We start from the raw sequence: 18,093 nt of genomic DNA on the forward strand, positions 1-18,093 counted from the left end.
AGGAATGATCAAAAGAGATAAAGAAGGTCACTACATTTTTGTAAAAGAAACAATTCAAGAGGAAGAGATAACAATTATAAATATATATGCAACAAATATTAGTATACCCAACTATATAAAACAATTATTAATGACATGAAAAATCAAATAAACACGAACACAATTAAAACTGGGGAGTCTCAATATCCCACTGTCACAAAATGACAGATAAGCTAGACAAAAAAATCAACAACAAAATATTAGAGCTGAACCAAACTTTTGAACAAATAGATTTAGTAGATGTCTTTAAAGTGTTCCAACAATATCAGAATACACATTTTTCCCAGCTGCACATGGGACATTCTCCAAAATAGACCATATACTAGTTCAATGAACATGCTTTAGTAAATGTAAAGGAATTGAAATTATCCCATGCATACTATTGAATATAGTGCAATGAAACTGGAAATCAGTGGCAAAAGAAACCCAAGAACTTCATAAATACATAGAAATTAAATAGCATCCTCTTGAACAAGGAATGGGTCACAGATGAAATAATGAAGAAATTAGACAGTTTGTACAATTAAATGATAATGACGGTACAGCATACCAGAACTTATGGGGCACAATGAAAGCAGGGGGATCTTAGCAGTGGAGGGGAATTTATAGCAGTGAATACCCATATCAGGAAAACAGAACAAAGGCAAATAAATAACTTAATATTGAACCTCAAACTTCCAGAAAAAGCACGGGCAAAGGCTAAGACTCATATGAGGGAGGAAATTATAAAGACTAGAGCAGAGGCAGAGATACTGAGAACATGGCGGACAGACAGCAGCAACTACTGAACGCTCTCTAAAGGCTCGGCTCAGAGGCCAGGAATGATGCGGACTAAGGAGATACGAACCAGTAGAGATATGCTCTGCTGACTCAGGAACGAACTGGGCTGAGAGAATCCAACTTGGAATACAGTCCTGGTGCTAAAATAGGAACAGAAAAATCTCGGTGTGGAGGCTCGACTCCGCGCCATTGGAAACCGCGGTTTGGATTTACCACCCCGCCCGGCGGCCGGCGCCTGGTCCACAGCGGCTCGGCAAGGAGAGACGCGACTGCCGAGCTCTGGGAACGGGAGTCTCCGAACGGAGTCGGAAACGCGACGGACAGGGAGGAAGGCTGACTGATGGCGAGGTGAGCGAGGAACTGACTCCCTACCGCAGTTTGACTCCAGCGGAGGTTTTTCTGGGCGCGGGCAGCCCTGTAAGAGCAGGGCACGGTGGCAACTGCAGCCGCACGATTCCCTCTCGGACGGGATTGGTGAAAGGTACCTGGCCGGAGGGACGCTGCTCGCGGACTCCCTAGGCTGACCTAACCCAGATCCCAGAGCCTGACGGTGGCCCGGAGGAGCGACTGACTCCCGCGTAGGCTGCCTCCTCCGCAACTCCCTGGGGCGCCGCGGTGAGCAGGTACAACTAGCCAGCGCAATTTGATCAAGCTGTGGCTGACAGGCAGGGAAGCCGGGCCTCCTGTGTAAGATTACATTTTATAAGGAAGAGAAAATATGGGGAAGGGAAGCAACAAAAAAGGCTCCTCGACCCCCAATCCTGAGAATCAGGCAATAGTGGACACTGCACCAATATATATTAAGCGCCATTTAGAGAGCCTCATAGACCAATTCAGGAATGAAGTTATCAATGACCTGAAGCTAGAAGTATGCAGAATAGTTAGAGAAATGCTAAGCACCACCCAGGAAAATGCAGATGGTGGAATGGAAGAACAGAAAAAGAGGGGAGAATTGCTTGATGGAGAAAACAGAGAAAGCATTGAGTATGTGAAGCAGGTGCAAAGGGACTATCAAGAAATTAAGAAGTCTACCCAAGACTGGCATAACAGCTTGAAAGAAACTAAGGACAGACTATCTGAATTGGAGGGCAGACTTGAAACATGGGAGAATGAAATGAAAAACTTCTTAAAAATAACAAAGAAACACACAGCAATAATACAAAGACAAGAAGATGATAAGAGGAGCCATAACTTAAGGATTAAGAACATAAAAGAAGAAGTAGGGACACAAACAAGTGAACTACAAAAGCTACTCACAGAAATAATCCAGGAGAATTTTCCTAATTTAGCAAAAGGTAAAGATACTCAAATGTATGAGGCATACAGGACCCCAGCTACCTACAACCCTAACAGAGAAACACCCAGGCATATAATAATAAAAATTCCAGAAATTCAATACAAGAACAGAATATTAAAAACTGTAAGAGACAAGAAACAGATCACTTACAAGGGAAGACCCATCAGAATTACAGCAGATTTCTCTTCACAAACCATCAAATCACGAAGAGCATGGGGAGAAATAATTCAAGCTTTGAAAGATAATAATCTCCAGCCAAGATTGAGATATCCTGCACAACTGTCCCTGGAAATTGATGGAAAAACGAGGTGCTTCCAGGATAAAGAGGAACTGGGGGAATTTGCAACCACCAATTCAACCCTACAGAAAGTATTGCAGGATATTCTAAAAAAAGAAAAATACAAAGAACCCAGAAATAGGGGCGGGGAGGCCACAATGAATGGAGCAGAGAACAAAATGAAGAAGACAAACTGACAGCTACTGACAGAAAAAGAGCTCAACAGAAATGAGACAGAAGATTGGAGGATAGGAACAGCTTTTTTTTGGAGAAAATGACATTTTAATAGGTAATGCTGATTTAGTACCATCTTGTTTTGAAGTCTCATCTAGCTTTTGTTCTTCTGTCTCCAATGGTCTAAACAGGTTGTATCTTATTGGATTTTGTTATGTACGATAGTATAAGAAAAAACCTTTTAAAGACAAGGAGATTATACAGAGACCATTGTTCATTTTCTGTTAGTCGATTCTAAATGCTCTATAATGCTGTCATTCTCTTAAATGGATTCACATTGTTTTGATATACTTAATGATACAGTATATGAAGTTGTACTCAAGGACTTCAGGGAGGGAGTCAATATGGTAACTATTTTTGGGGTCAGGATTAGCTGGTGGTGAAACACTATTCTGCTTAAATGGTTATGTTTTGATCTGCCCTGTTTCACTGTTATGCCCTCCTTTTTCTCAATCTCCACTCCATTATTTACTTTTTTATTTTTATCCACTTAATTAAAGGGAAAAATATAGCAGGATATAATATAGTAACCCACTTTGACTTTCTATTATCTCGATTTGAAGCCCTGTATTACTCTCACCATCTTGCTTTTGACTGAGGTTCCTCTATTCTGTTTTGCTGGATAGTATCAGGTTCGAAAGTTTAGGTATCAGCTGAGAAGATAATGAGATTCATTATAACGCCCATTCTCGTTGACTTTTATCTACTTTTGAAGACCTACAATATCTCCAATGTTTTGGTTTTGTCGGTTTTATTCTTTACGGTTTTGTTCAATTGTATTACAACTAATGATATAGGCAATTCTATTAGAAATAGCAGGAGGCATTATGGTAACCATTGTTGATCACCTTGTATTATGTTTTTATATTATCTATTATGTCCACGCTTTTGACTTGACCGATTCTGTTCTGTTATGTCACATTTGGTTTTACTCTCTTCCAAAAAAGCAACAAGAACTGTGGGAGCAATGAAACCCAGAATGTGTAATAGTCACTGTACAAAAGAGAGGAAAAGAAAGTGCTCTAAACTATATAACTGCATGTATATTTAAATGTATAAGATAGAAAATGATAGCACAGAGTTTTATTGGATCATTGAACAGAACTGTTTGCAGTATCATTGTTGGAATGTCCACTCTACAATGCTTTAATTTTGTGACTTAATTATTTCTAAGATGGCAATATGTAATCCATTAACTAGTGATTTCCTACTGCGCATTTTTTTATTCTGTAAATCTGTATAACTTTTAACCCTTCACTGTTTTTTTTCTTTCTTTTCTTTTCTCCTTAAATAAAAAAAAAAAAAGACTAGAGCAGAAGTTAATGCACTACAGACTAAGAAAACAGTACAAAGAATCAATGAATTGGACACTTGGTTCTTCAAATATTATATAAAATCAACAAACCCTTAGCCAACCCTATCAAAAAAAGGAAAGAAAAGACTCAAACCTATGCAATTAGGAATGAAAAGGGTGAATTCCCTAGGCTTAAAAAATACCTCAAAATTCTTTATATCACTAATTGTCTCGGATAGAATGAGTCATCAGGAGATGCCATCAAATTTACATTTGTAAATAAACCTTTAAATCTCAATGGCTTAATTCCACAAATTTCCTGCTCCAAAGTTTGCTGTTTATGAAGAGTACAGTTCACTGTTTCTCTATCATTTTGTCCTACCCATAATCAGAAGGCAAGCCTTTTAGATAGATGTGAGAAATCAGGGGTTGGAGGTGATTCTCTGTACCCAGCGGTCACAGTACAGTCACATGACCCCCACCCAACCATGTGGCTGGGAAATTCACAGGAAATAGGCACAGAGCCCCACAGCTCTCCAGTCTGCTGTGTAATTTCCATATATTCTTTGCTCCTTCCAGTTTCACAAAAAAGCCAATCCTACACCCACTACATTCAGCTTAAAGACTAGGATCTTTGTGTAATGCGCATTAGTTTTTGCAAAGTTCCGATGTGTTTCTTCATGATCCAAAGGCCCATGATATGTGGGACTACTAATTATCTGCCCCACTCCACATAGAGGGGTGCAGTGGATACACAGGACCATCACAAGCAAGGCTCCATTCAGAAAAGGGAAGCAACAGGAGCATGAAACCCGTTGGACACATTCGAGGACCCCTATTCTCCAGGGTAGGGGAGGCTTCTTTGTTAGTCCTGACTCTGTCCCTTAGGAGGGTCTTCTCTTCTGTGTCTTCTTCCACTGCTCCTGAAATGTGTATGAGGAATCATCTCCTTCAATACCTGCTTCAGCTCAAGGATGACTGGGGGTCAATGGGTGCTATCACTGAAGCAGCAAAGGCTTCGCATTCCAACCTCACAGATTTTGGTTTTTGGGAAGAGGGCCATTCCTTGAGTAGTTCAGGCTGCTTTGAACTCACTTATGTAGCCCAGGCTGGCCTTGAACTTGAGCTCCTCCTGCCTCAGCCTCCCAAGTACTGGAACTGCAGACATGTCCCGTCATGCTGGGTTCTCCATTTGTTTGTTTGTCTCTCTGTTTCTTTCAACCTCATGATAACCATGTTGCCATTTGAACTTCTGAGAGAAAGACTACTCCCTTACTCTGATCTGGGTTCAGAGTCATTCTACCTACATTTTACTAGATGTTGGTTGTTCAAAACTTTCTTAAACACCTCTTATGCTTTGGAATCCAGAAGCAATGGACTTTTTTGATCTTACAATACCTTAAATTAATGAACTTAATTTACATTCATAAAGTGATTAATTTCTTCTGAATTCACCTCTGTTGAATATCTTGCCAAACGTAGCTAAGAGGTCACAACCTTCACACTAACATGTTATATTCAGCTTTTTTTCCTCAGAGGCGCTAACTCAGTAATCATATGGCTCCTCCTGCAAATTATCACAGCAAATTTCCCCAATATTTTGCCTTCCTATAAAGTGAATCGAAGTTTTTCCAACTCCTAATATTAATTTCTTCACTACCTACTAGTTGCCCACTGATCCAATGCTACATACTGGTCCTGAGGCTTCAGGGACAGAATAAGAAACAAGAATGAAGGTATCTCCCTCTCGTTCCCAGAACAGCAAGCCTCTTAACTTTAAATAAAGTTAAAAAATATAACTTGCAGCCCATGCAATGTCCAATGCATGACAGGTGGACCTCTTCCACCATGCAATTGTGTCAGCTGGAATATCCGTCCTCCCAGGCTGTTGAGGCTGGGAGATGTAAAGGCTGGATAATCCCACTGGAAAACTCTAGGCTTGGTTTGGAAGTGGCTCCCATTATTCCAACTAAATCTTCATTGGCCAGAACTTCATTAAATAGCTCTAATCTACCTGTAGGAAAGGTTACAAGATATCTTGAAATATATGGATTTGGGCATAGACTAGTCACTGTATCACGTGTATCCCAAGAATATCAAACCAAAGAATGCCCACAAAAATCTAAAATTTTGGGCAGTACTTGCTTTATCATTTGTTGTTTTTTCAATTTTAAAATATCTTAAACTTACTTAACATAATGAAATGATGATAGTGAGGATTTAATATCATGACACATAAAGTCTTACTTAGCGTAATACTTGTCATAAAATAGCCTCTCCAAAAAAGGTTTTTGAACTAATAGAGTATATTTGTTTTGGGTTTTATGGTTTCAGAATATTATATTCTTACTCAAGGCTTAGTATTTTTCACAAAATAATGAAAGGAATAAATTTTGACCATTTGCAGACAGGGAAGTTTTCTTTCAGAAAACTGCTAATTGCATTCTTAATGTTAAGAGTTTAAGAGTTTTTTTGCTGTGCTCTTGATATTCCTTAGTGATGTCACTTTCAGAAGTCCTGGATCAAGTTGAAAACTACTGAAAGATTTGCTGGGAAGGGTTGATGCACAGGCTCTAGAAGACAATATTGCCTCTGGGTTGAATTCATCTAAAGAAATATTTCAGACAAGGACTTCAGTGCAGGCAGCTGAACTGAGAGATGATCTCAAGAAGCCCAGTGAGGAGTGGGAAGCAGAAGTTAGAAAAAAAAGTAAAGGAAATTAAACATGTCTTGACTGGTTGATTCCTATGGGCTACTGGGAGTTGCCTGGAAACTTCTTGGCCTACAGATAAGTGAGGCATATAGAACTCCAATTAGCCATAACCAAAATAAATCTACACTGAGATATGTAATTAATCAAGATCCCTGAAATTAAGCACAAGAGCAGAATATTAAAAGCTGTTAGAATGGATGTGACTTGAGACCATACTCATAAGTGAAATAAATCAAATTCACACTCATAAATACCATATTGTCTTCCTAGTGTAAGAAACTGGAAGAGTATATGTGATCTAAAATCTACAATAAATGTTGTGTAAGGATAAGAAACTGCTCAAAGAGGAAAAGTAACTGGGATAATGGAAAGGAGGAAAGAAGGAAGGGAAAAGGAAAAAGACATACATTCTCTGTGTCTGTATATATATATATATACATAAGACAGCTAAAATGACTATACTACTAATCATATTAGCTCTTGGAAAAGAACAGTTAACACCCATGTGATTAGATCAATTTTACATGTCTACATCTGGTAATCTAAGCAACTCTTTTGAAGGTAATATGCAATATCACAACCATTATTAAGTTCCTATCATCTTGTTTTGTAAATCTATATTGTCATTGTTTTTGGTTTGTTGTTGTTGTTTGTCTCTTTTGCTTTTTGCTTTTGTTTTCTCTGTTCCTCTTTGTAAAAAAATTAAAAAATAAAAGCTGTTAGAGAAAATAAGCAGATCTCTTATAAAGGAAATCCATCAGAATCATGGCAGATTTCTCAACAGAAACCCTCAACTCAAGAACAGTTTATAATGAAGTATTTCAAATTTTGAAAGGAAACAATTTCCAAAACAGATGAATGTACCCTGTAAAACTATCATTCAAAATTAATGGAGAAATACAATACTTCCATGACAATGAACAACTGACAAATTCACCATGACCACCAAACCAACACTATCAAAGGTACTGAAAAATATTCTGTACAGAGATAAAAATGACCACAATGCCAAGAACATAACAAAAAGAAACCACCAGGCAGGGCAAGTCATTAAGCAGAAGGAGAAAGCAGGGAACCACCAGCTGGAAAATAACATGACAAAGATTATCCAGTATGTATCAGTTATAACCATCAGTATAAATGACTTCAACTTGCCAGTGAAAAGAAATAGACTAAAATAATAGATCAAGAAACAAGATTCAAAAATATTTCATATAGAAGAAATACATTTAATTAAAAAAAGAAATTCATAGAGTCAAAAGATGGGAAACAATACTTCATGCAAAGGAACCCAGAAAAGGCAGGGGTAGCTATTGTGTTTTCAGACAATGTGAAATTCAAATCAAGAATGATTAAAAGAGATTTAAAAAAGGTCACTACATACTTGTTAGGGGGAAAATCTAAGATAACAATCATAAATACTTATATACCAAATATGGGAGCATCCAAATATATAAGACAAATATTAATAGACATGAAAATTCAAATGTGATGGGAAACCTTAACACGCCACTATCACAAATAGATGAACCAGACAAAAACTCAGCAAAGAAATATCAGAACTGAACTAACAGAGTGTTCCATCCAAACACATCGGAATACACATTCTTCTCAGCTTTGTGTGGAATATTCCTTAAACAGACCATACACTAGCCCACAAAACATGCTTAAGTGAAAGCAAAAGAATTGAAATTGCCATATGCATATTATCTGACCATAGTGTAATGAAACTGTAAATTAATAGCAAAAGAAATTGCAAAACTCCATAAACACATGGAAATTAAATAAAACCTTTCTAAACAATCAATAGGTCACAGAGGAAATGAAAGAAAAAATTAAACAATGTCTACAACTAAATGAGAATGCAGATACAACATACCAGAACTTAACGGGACACAATGAAAGCAGTCCTAAGAGAATTTCTTACATCAGGAAAACAGAACAAGCACAAAAGAACAACTTAATGTTTCAAGCTTCTAGAAAAAGAAGAGCAAAACAAACTCGAAGCCCATACAAGGGAGGAAATTATAAAGATCAGAGAAGAAACTGAGGCAATGGGGACCAAGAAAATAATACAAAGAATGAACAAATCAAAGAATTGGTTCTTTAAAAGAATAAATAAAATTAACAAGCCCTTAGAAATCTTATCAAAAAAGGAAAAGACTAACATTCATGCACTAAGGATGAAAAGGGTGAAATCACTACAGATCCTGTGAAAATTCAAAAGATCATAAATAATACTTTGAAAACCTTTATTCTGATAGGATGGAAAAAATGGACACAAAAAATGGACAAATTCCTAGAGAGGCATGAGTTGCCAAAACTGAACCAAAAAGATATGAAAATTCTAAATAAACTCACAGAATGGGAAAATAATTTAGTCAATTGTCCCTCAGACAAAGGCCCTTTATCTAGAACATATAAAGAATTTTTAAAAATCTGACCCCTCAAATTCAAAGACCCAAACCAAAAATAGACATCTGAGATGAATACACAGTTCTCAAGTGAAGAAATACAAATGACAAATCATGAAAAAAAAAATGTTTAACATCATTGGTCATTTGAGAGATGCAAATTAAAAGAATACTGAGATTCTATCTCACTCCAGAATGAATGGCTGCCATCAGGAAATCAAACAAATGCTGGTGAGACTGTAGGGAAAAAGGAAACCTCTACTGTTGGTGGGAATGTAGACTGGTACAACCACTGGGGAAATCAATGTGGAGATTCCTCAAAAAGTTAGGATTAGAGGTTCTGTTCAACCCAGCTATTCCTCTTCTGTGATGTTTACACATATAAATCTAGTTTATTTCACTTATGAGTATGATCTCAAGTTGCATCCATTCACCTATGAATGCCTCAAGTTTATCCTTCCTTATGGTTGAGTAGTACTCCATTGCATAAAATATCACATCTTTTTTATCCATTCCTTGGTTGATGGGCATTTGGGTTGTTTCCAGATTTCTATGTGTAAACATCATATTGTCTCTTTGGTAGGAGAAACTGAAAGAATAAATAAGATATAAAATGTACAATAGATATTTTGCCATAGGAAGAAGTTATTCAAAAGGAAAAAGGAACAAGTCGGGGAGAAGGGGAAAGGATAGAAGGGAAAAGGAAAAAAGCACAAGTCGGTTGTACTATTAGTGTCTCTTAGCTCACGGAAAAGGAAGGTTTGTGCTAATATCGATTGGAGAAATATTAATGCCCATAACTTGTATTCTGAATAACTATTTTAAGGATAACAAGATGCAATATATTAACTACTGCTATTCTCCAATTATTTTGTTATGAAATTTTTAAAATCTTTTTTCCATAAAGTAAATTTTTTAGAAAAAGGATTGTAATGCTGGGATGAAGGGTGTCTCACCCACATGTGGCTTATACTACCCAGCTGGTAGACAGCTGGATGGAATATACAAGGACAAGAGAGAAGGCTGTCTGTCCCTGCTGCCTCTGCTTCCCGGCTGCTCTGTTCAGCCTGCCCTGCCACACCGTGAGCGGCTGCACCTCTGCGATGCCCCTCCGCCGTGCCACCCTGCCCCAGAGCCAGACAAGTATGGGCTGACAATTCTACAAACTGAGCTGACATAAACCCTTCCTGTTTCAACTTGGGTGTTGGGTATTTTGTCTGTGCGGCAAGGAAAATAACTAAGATACCCTCAGGCTACCTGGGAACCGTCCACAGTGACTCTAGGCTGGCTTGGAGAGATCATGAGGTCAACAGCATAGACCTGAATTTAAAACAATTCTCCTTGAAATCTCTGATTCACTGGGCTCCTGTATTCATAAATTCTTACAAGTGTCTCTTTTTTACTTCTGCCAACATTTGAATGTTCCTTAAAATGTGACGATTATGATTTCTGACAAGCAGTGAAAAGGGAACTTTTGCTTTCCTTCCAGCCCCTTATGTTATCTCCTTGGACTGGGCGCCATAATTCATCTCCTTCTTGATCTGTGTTTTTCAAGTGCTAAATTTTCCTTCTTAGACAGAAGGGGATCAAAGGGCTCCAGCCTGCAAAGCTAGTATGTTCACGAAGAATGCAAAGAACATTTCCCTGAAGACAAAGAGGTGGCTACTCGCTGCAGAGGACAGAGCAATGATCCTAAATCTGATAAAGAGAGGGAGGATGGTGACAGTTGAGCAACAAAAGCCAAAGCAGGAAGATTCAAGCATCTGCAGTGTGGACGCACCCAGAATTCAAATATCAGAGAGAGAGGAGGTGAGCAGCTGCTGGCTGAAGATGAGTGGGAAATACAATTACATAGAAACACTTGCTGTCTTTGATTCTGTCCCAAGAGTTGTGCAAGGCTCAAAATCCAGACCAGGACAGACAGTAGGAGTTCTAGCTTTTTACACATTCCCTGCACATCCCCGTCTCAATCGTTCCTTCCTGCTTATCATTTTTATTCTATTTGTAACTAGTTTTGTTTGTTTATGTTTTTTTCCTGGCTTAAAATGTTTCTTTGGGTTAAAGTTCCCTTTTTACTCTGAATTAAAAAGTTATACTCTTCGTAACTCAAACAACAACATTTTGGCAGGAAGTTAGCAGAAACATATGGGCCTCAGCATTTTGATGCCCAGACTGGCTTCTGCCAAAACATTTCTTTGCTGTCACACAGATAGCGGCAATGTTTGGGGCTGTTGGGGGATCATCCCACACAGCACAGGCTAGGGAACATGGCTGCCTCGTGGCCTTTGTGCGGGGCCGAAGGACTCCCCACCCTGTGAGTGAGAGTTTCCGGGAATGGGAGAGAGGGCAGGAGGGCAGTGTCTGCTTCCTCATGCTGCTCAAGCTCCAGGTAATGTCCCTTAACTTTGGTGGCTTGCAGGCAATGACAGGGCAGCAGGGAAGGTACTGGTGTGAAACCAAATCAGAAAACAGAAGAAACAGAAGCCATTCTCCTCTTAAGAACAGGTGATGCAGCACAAGAGGTGGACAGGTCATGGAAGAACAGAAAAGCACGGTGGGGAAGGCAGTTACTGGGGCTCAGCGGTGGGCCTTTCCAGGAGATCTATAGCCTGAAAAAGACTCTCCAATGCCTCCTGGTCAGACACAATGGTTTCCTTCCTTCCATCCTCTCTTCTTCCTATGCCTTCACTCAGTAACTCAAGAGGTAGCAGCCATAGGAGCCTGGAACATTAACCTGCAGAGCTGAGCAAGGGAAGGGCGGGGTGGACCTGAGAACACAGAGTCCAGACAACCTCCCTACAGTGGGAGGAGCTGACAGCTGCCGTGGAGCAAACCTTCCAACCCCTCAATTTAAAGTAGAAATACCCAAGTCCCTGGCCGTTCTTCTGGACCTAATTCAGTGCATGGAGTGTTGGCAAAGGAACAAAAATTTACTGAACTATGATAGCACCTACTTCATGTGATCACCTGTTTCATGTGATCATCACTGTATGCAGATATTCCAAGAACTTTCCAATTAGCACATGAGAAAGTGGAGGCAAATGAAGTCAAAGATCTGTCTGAAGTGGTGGAACAGTCTTCCCTCCCACGCCTCCCACAGCCCAGGACCCCATCCCACCTCCTCCTCTGCTCTCTGTGGTCTCTCCTCCTCACTTACTATCGGCTGTGGGGCTCTGGGTTCCTCCGTGATTTAGAAGCCCCTTCTGAGAGTCTCCTTGAGAAGTTTTTCTGGGAACCCTAGCCCAGAAGCATGACTCTTGGCTCCCCTGTATCTCCACTGCTTGTTGTTTATAGATTGCTGGCTCTTTCCCTTTTGTAGCAGAGGCTTTTCGCTGTGGAGTGGGAGAGTGGGGATGTTCAGTTCTTCCATTTGTTAATTATAAAGCCGCCTTATTTTCCCTTTCAATTCATGCCAAGTATTTCTGCTGGATATGTACTTCAGTTACAACCCTAAAATTACACATTAATAGCCATGCAGCCATCCCAAACCCTTGGTGTACTGATCTCGCTGCTGCTTCATTTCTAGGCAACTGAGACCACAAGGACCAGCTATGGTACTGTTAAGGTGGCAAGCAGAGGCCAGTAGGTGGCAAAGGACAGCTGTTTGGACAGAAGCTGCTTAACATTTTCAGCATTCAGCTCGTGGTGCTCCCAGGCTCCACGTTGAAATAAGCTGGTTCGGTGGATTTCATGGGATAGAACATTCAGGGTCTTTAAGAAAAGAGCTTAGCACCAAGAAGGGTCCTCATTCAGTCTCTCATTACACAGGTGCCACTCAGACTAGAGAGGCCCAGGATGCCAAGATGAAAGTGTGCTTGCCCCAAAGGAGTCTACCATGTCACAGGGGATGGTGGAAGTAAACACAGAGGGGATTTGGGGGACAAAATGAAGCATCTCAATTCTCTGGAAGTAGGAACGAACTTCACGTAAGAAGTTTCTTAAGTGAGGGAGACATAATGCAAGTGGAAGCCAGGAGATAAAGCACAAAAGAACTTGAGTCTACCTTCCGAAAGGTTTGGTATATGAAAAGGTATGCTTTCTTTGTCCCAAAGCCAGTGCAGTGTGCCTCAAATGTTTTAAGAAGAGGAGGCACCTGAACAAATGTAACTTTAGAAAGGCTATGTAGCAATAAGCTAGATGATGGATTGAAAGGAATCAGCTGAATGCAGCAAAGAGGTGAAGCTGGTGCTTCAAGAAACAGGCAAGAAACGAGAAAGACCTGGAATGAGATACTAGCAAAGGATGTGGATAAAAGAGGGTAAGGGCTGAAAGTGAGAGTGAGAGAGGCCTATGTCCAATTTTCAGATTTAAGAGCTGAGAACAGCTATTTTCAATTTCTAAACAAAAACAACACAATTTTAGGCAGTTTGGATTTCAGTGGCTATGGTATAATATAGATCCTGTTAGACAATTAGAGAAAAATACTTCAATTGATAATGAATATATGGAGAATCATTAGCATTGGCTTGGGTCACTGGAGTGAAGAAATGTCATTATCCAAGGAAGACACTGGTGACAAGGACAATGAGGTTAAAATCTCAGGAATTCCAACACTTAAAGAGATGAGAGGAAAGGACTTGAAAAAAGGGCCAGAGGGAAAAGAGGAAAGGTTCAGAGTCCTGGGAGTCAGTGGAAAATGTCTTCAACATTACAGTGAAGATATGTATCACTGAAATGCTGCCATTAGATAAGGGCTAAATTTTGGTAAATAAGAAGTCATTGGTGGTGAGTCTTTTTGTTTATTTGTTTGTTTCATCTGCCTGCATGGGAATTGGGCTGCTGACCTTGAATGAGTAATTTAATAATAATCTCTACTTCATTTACCTTCATGAAAGTTAAATGAAATCTCTTCCAATCAGACAGGTCTTCTCTAGAACTTACTTCCTTTAAACTTCCTTGCAATCACAGTGCTGTAATACATTTTCAAAATAGATGATCTTTGGGAAAAGATAGTCTTTTCAGACATTCATATTTTTAAAAAAATTTAAGGGTATAGCTCAGCCGTGTATGTCTACAGTATGTAAAGCCCTAGGTTTGATTCCTTGAACTGAAAAAAAAATAATGTAGATATTATGCTCTTCACAAGAATTAACTCAAAATAGATCACAGACTTACATATAAATCAAAGATCTATAAAACTCCTAGAAATATGCACTGGAGAAAACTTAACTGACCCAGGGTATGGAGATAACATTTTAGATACAACACTGAAGACATGATCCATGTAAAAGAGCCATTGATAATCTGGTGTTCATTAAATTATAATTCTGCTTCACAGATTCAGAGAATGTATTTGCAAGACATATCTAGGGGGTTTTATGAGTCTCTTTTATAAAAGGACTAATATCATTCCTGAGGGCCTCACCTATTAAACACATATGAAAGACCTCTCCTCCTAATACCATGACAATCGGCATTTGGTTGTAACCGAAATTCTGTAGGGTAACATATTCAATCTACAGCAATACGAAGACAGTTTCGTTTTAAAATGGATAAAAGATCTGAAAAGATACCTCACCAAAGAAGATATACAGATGGTGAATAGGCACATGAAAAGATGCTCAATCTCCTAAAAGAAAATTGTAAATTAAAATGAGATAACACTACATACCTATTTACATGGCCCAAATTCAAAACATCAAATGTGAGAGAGGATGTGGAGAAACAGGAACTCTCATCCCTTGCTGTTGGGGGATATAAAACAGAACAACACTTTGAAAGACAGTGTGACAATTTCCTACAAAACTTAGCATAACTTTACCATACAATCCAACAATCATATTCCTTGATATTTATCCAAATGAGACTAAACATATGCCCATAGAGCACTTGCACATGGTGTTTATAGCAGCTTTATTTATGATTGTCCAAACTTGGAAACAACCAAGATGCCCCTTAGTAGGTCAATGGATAAATAAACTGGTATGTCCAGACAAGATGATTTTATATGATGCAAAAAAAAAAAGGCCTGAGTTACCAAGCCACCAAGGAACACTGAGGAGTTTAAATGCACATTACAAAGTAAAGAAAGCCAATTTGAAAAGGCATGTTACTATATGTGACTCCTATTGTGTGCCATTTTGGGGGGAAGAAACCCAAAATTTTTGAAGTTAATAAGAAGAGGGTTGGGAAGAGAGAGGAAGAAATAGACTCTCTTGTCAGACACAATACGCAATGCTCATAATTTAAAGAAAGAAAGTTTTATTTTGGCTCAGTTTGTAGAGATTTCAATCCGTAGTCAGCTAGTTCTCAGGTAGAGGGACATGGCAGAGGAGGCTTGCTTACCCTCCACCAGCAGGAAGAAGAGAGGGATCAAGGGAGGAGGGGATTATACCCTTCCAGATCACAGAGTGGCCTATCTCTTCCTACCAGGCTTCACCTCACACCCAGCTATAAATTGAACTAACCCAGTCATGAGTATCATGCTCCAATCATGTCCCAAAGCCCTGCCTATGAGCACATAAGACTCTGGAGGGGCATTGAGATGTAATCCATAACCTTCTGCCCCTGGCCCCCAAAGTTCATGTGCCCCCAAGATTCATTCCTTTATATAAAATGCATTTAGTCCATTATTAAGTATTGACAAAATACTAACAGTCTCAGCATTGCTGAAAACTCCTAGTTCAACGACTCCTTTGGGATTTAAGGCAAACTCTTAGTGAAGCCCTGAAAAAATGAAAAGAAAGTGAAACACTTTCAAATGTACAATGGTACAGGATAAACATTCCCACTCCAAATGGGAGAAATAAGGAAACAGAATGGAATGGGACTAAAGCAAGACCAAAATCCAGCAGAGTAAACATCAAGTCCCATAGTTCCATGTCTAGAATGTGGAACAATCAAACTGCGGCCTGGTGGAAAGTTGATATTGGACTGAGCCCATCACGGACAGGGCAGTTTTTTGTCCTCACTGGCATAGACACTTACTCAGGGTATGAATTTGTCTCCCTTGCATATAATGACTCTGCCAGAATACCACCCATGGATTTACAGTACAGCATTGCTTCTGGCCAAGGAACACATTTCACAGGCCAAAGAAGTGAGACAATGGATCGATGTACACAGAATTCACTGATTTTTACCATGTTCCTCATCAGTCAGAGGCAGCTGGATTTATAAAAAGGTGGAGTGGCCTTTTGAAGATAGAGTTATAAAGCTAAGTAGGCGAAAATTCCTGGCAGGGATGGGACAAGGTTCTTCAGATGACTCTATATACCTTAAATCAACGTTCACTACATATGGATGTGTCTCCCATGGCCAGGATTCACAGGTCCAGGAATCAAGAGGTGCAGGTGGGATTGGTACCACTCAACATTAGCCCCTAGTGATCCACTAGCATCCCATTCCTGCAGCCTTATGCTCTGCTGCTTAGTTCCAGAGGGGGGAATCCTTGTTGCAGGAAGCACGAAACTTACTCGATTGAAGTAGAAACTAAGCCTTACACCTGGTCATTTTGGACTCCATTCCTCTGAGTAAACAGACCAAAAAGGGAGTTATGGTGTTGACAGAAGTGCTTGCTCCATGTAAGGCAAATCTGGACTACTACCTCACAATGGAGGAATGGAAGATTATAACTGGAGTACAGGAGATCCCCTGGAACACCTCCTACTATTACTGTGCCCTATTACTAAGATCAATGGGAAACTAATATGCCCAGTCCCACCAGGATGACAAATCTGTAGAGCCTTTAGGAATGAAATGTGGTCACCTCACTAGGAAAAGAACTGATAGATCTGCTGAGGAGCTTGCTGAAGGCCAAGGAAATACAGAATGGGTAGTAGAAGAAGGTAGTTCTAAATATAAGCTATGACTCCATGACCAATTACAGAAACAAGGATTGTAACTGCAATTGTTCTCTTCTATTTTGTTTATGCTTCATTTGTAGCATAATGTTGATAGACTTAATATTGGTTCTTAAGTATTGTTAAACTATGTTAGTTATAATGTTTAAGTTATGAAATGCTAGGAAGTATCACCCAAAGAAAAATTTGCCTTCTATTTTGAGGGGGGAATTACAGTGTTTTAATTTGTATGTAGAATAGTTGTACCATGTTAAATCTAATTATGAACTTGCTATTATATCATGAGACTAAATATGGTTTAAGGAAATGTGCCTGGTTGTTAAGTTGACAATGGATGGGCTGCAGTTAATTGTGGTGTCAGTTTGAGTAAGAAATGCCGAGCTGGCTTAGCATAGTTCTAGGTACATCTAGGTTCACGGACTTACTGAAGAGAAAAGACCCACCTTGGGTGTGGGCGGTACCAATCATAAGCTTGTATTCTGGGTGGAATAAACAGGGAAAGAAGAGGGAATTCTCATTTCTGTTTTTTCAGAGGCACTCCAGTCATCGTATCACCTTTGGACATCTATCTCCAGGTTTCCAGCACACACTCTTCAGCTTTCTGATACAAATTTCCATACATCTCTGCAGTGAGCTCCAGGCCCTCCACTTTTTGGATCCTTCAGATCTCCAGCACATAGATGGCCCTTTTGTGTTGTTCTTCCACACCTGAATGTGTAGGCAGTCATTGTAAGCCTATCTTGTAACTTTAGGGTAATGAAACTATTGTGTCTGATTCTATAATGGTGGGTATACGCCATGGAATATAAAACATGATGAGTGAATACTAATGTAAAAATGGACTATGGTTGATAATGATGTTTCAGCATAGGTTTACCAATCATAACAAATGTACCTACCATAGTCAGCTTTCTATCACTATAACAAATTACCCAAGTAAATCAATTTATGAAGAAGAGAGATTTATTTTGGCTCACTATCTCTGTTGTATAAGTGCATAAAAACTTTCCACATGCCCTACTGCCTTTAGATGGAGAAGGTGTAACAGAGGATACTGCTCACATCAAGACAGCTGGGAGATAAAGAGTGAGTGGAAGGGGCCAGGGTTCCAATGTCCCCTTCAAGGGCACATTCAGTGACCTAACTTCCTTCCATGAAGGCTCCACCACTGCCTGATAGCATCGCAGGCTGGCAGTGGAAACCTCAACAGCATATATCCATCTGGGGATATGGTCTAAGCTGA

The sequence above is a fragment of the Cavia porcellus genome, unplaced genomic scaffold, assembly GCF_034190915.1.
Source record: "Cavia porcellus strain 051 isolate PalLab524CR breed Dunkin Hartley unplaced genomic scaffold, mCavPor4.1 scaffold_26, whole genome shotgun sequence".
Taxonomy (NCBI): Eukaryota; Metazoa; Chordata; class Mammalia; order Rodentia; family Caviidae; genus Cavia; species Cavia porcellus.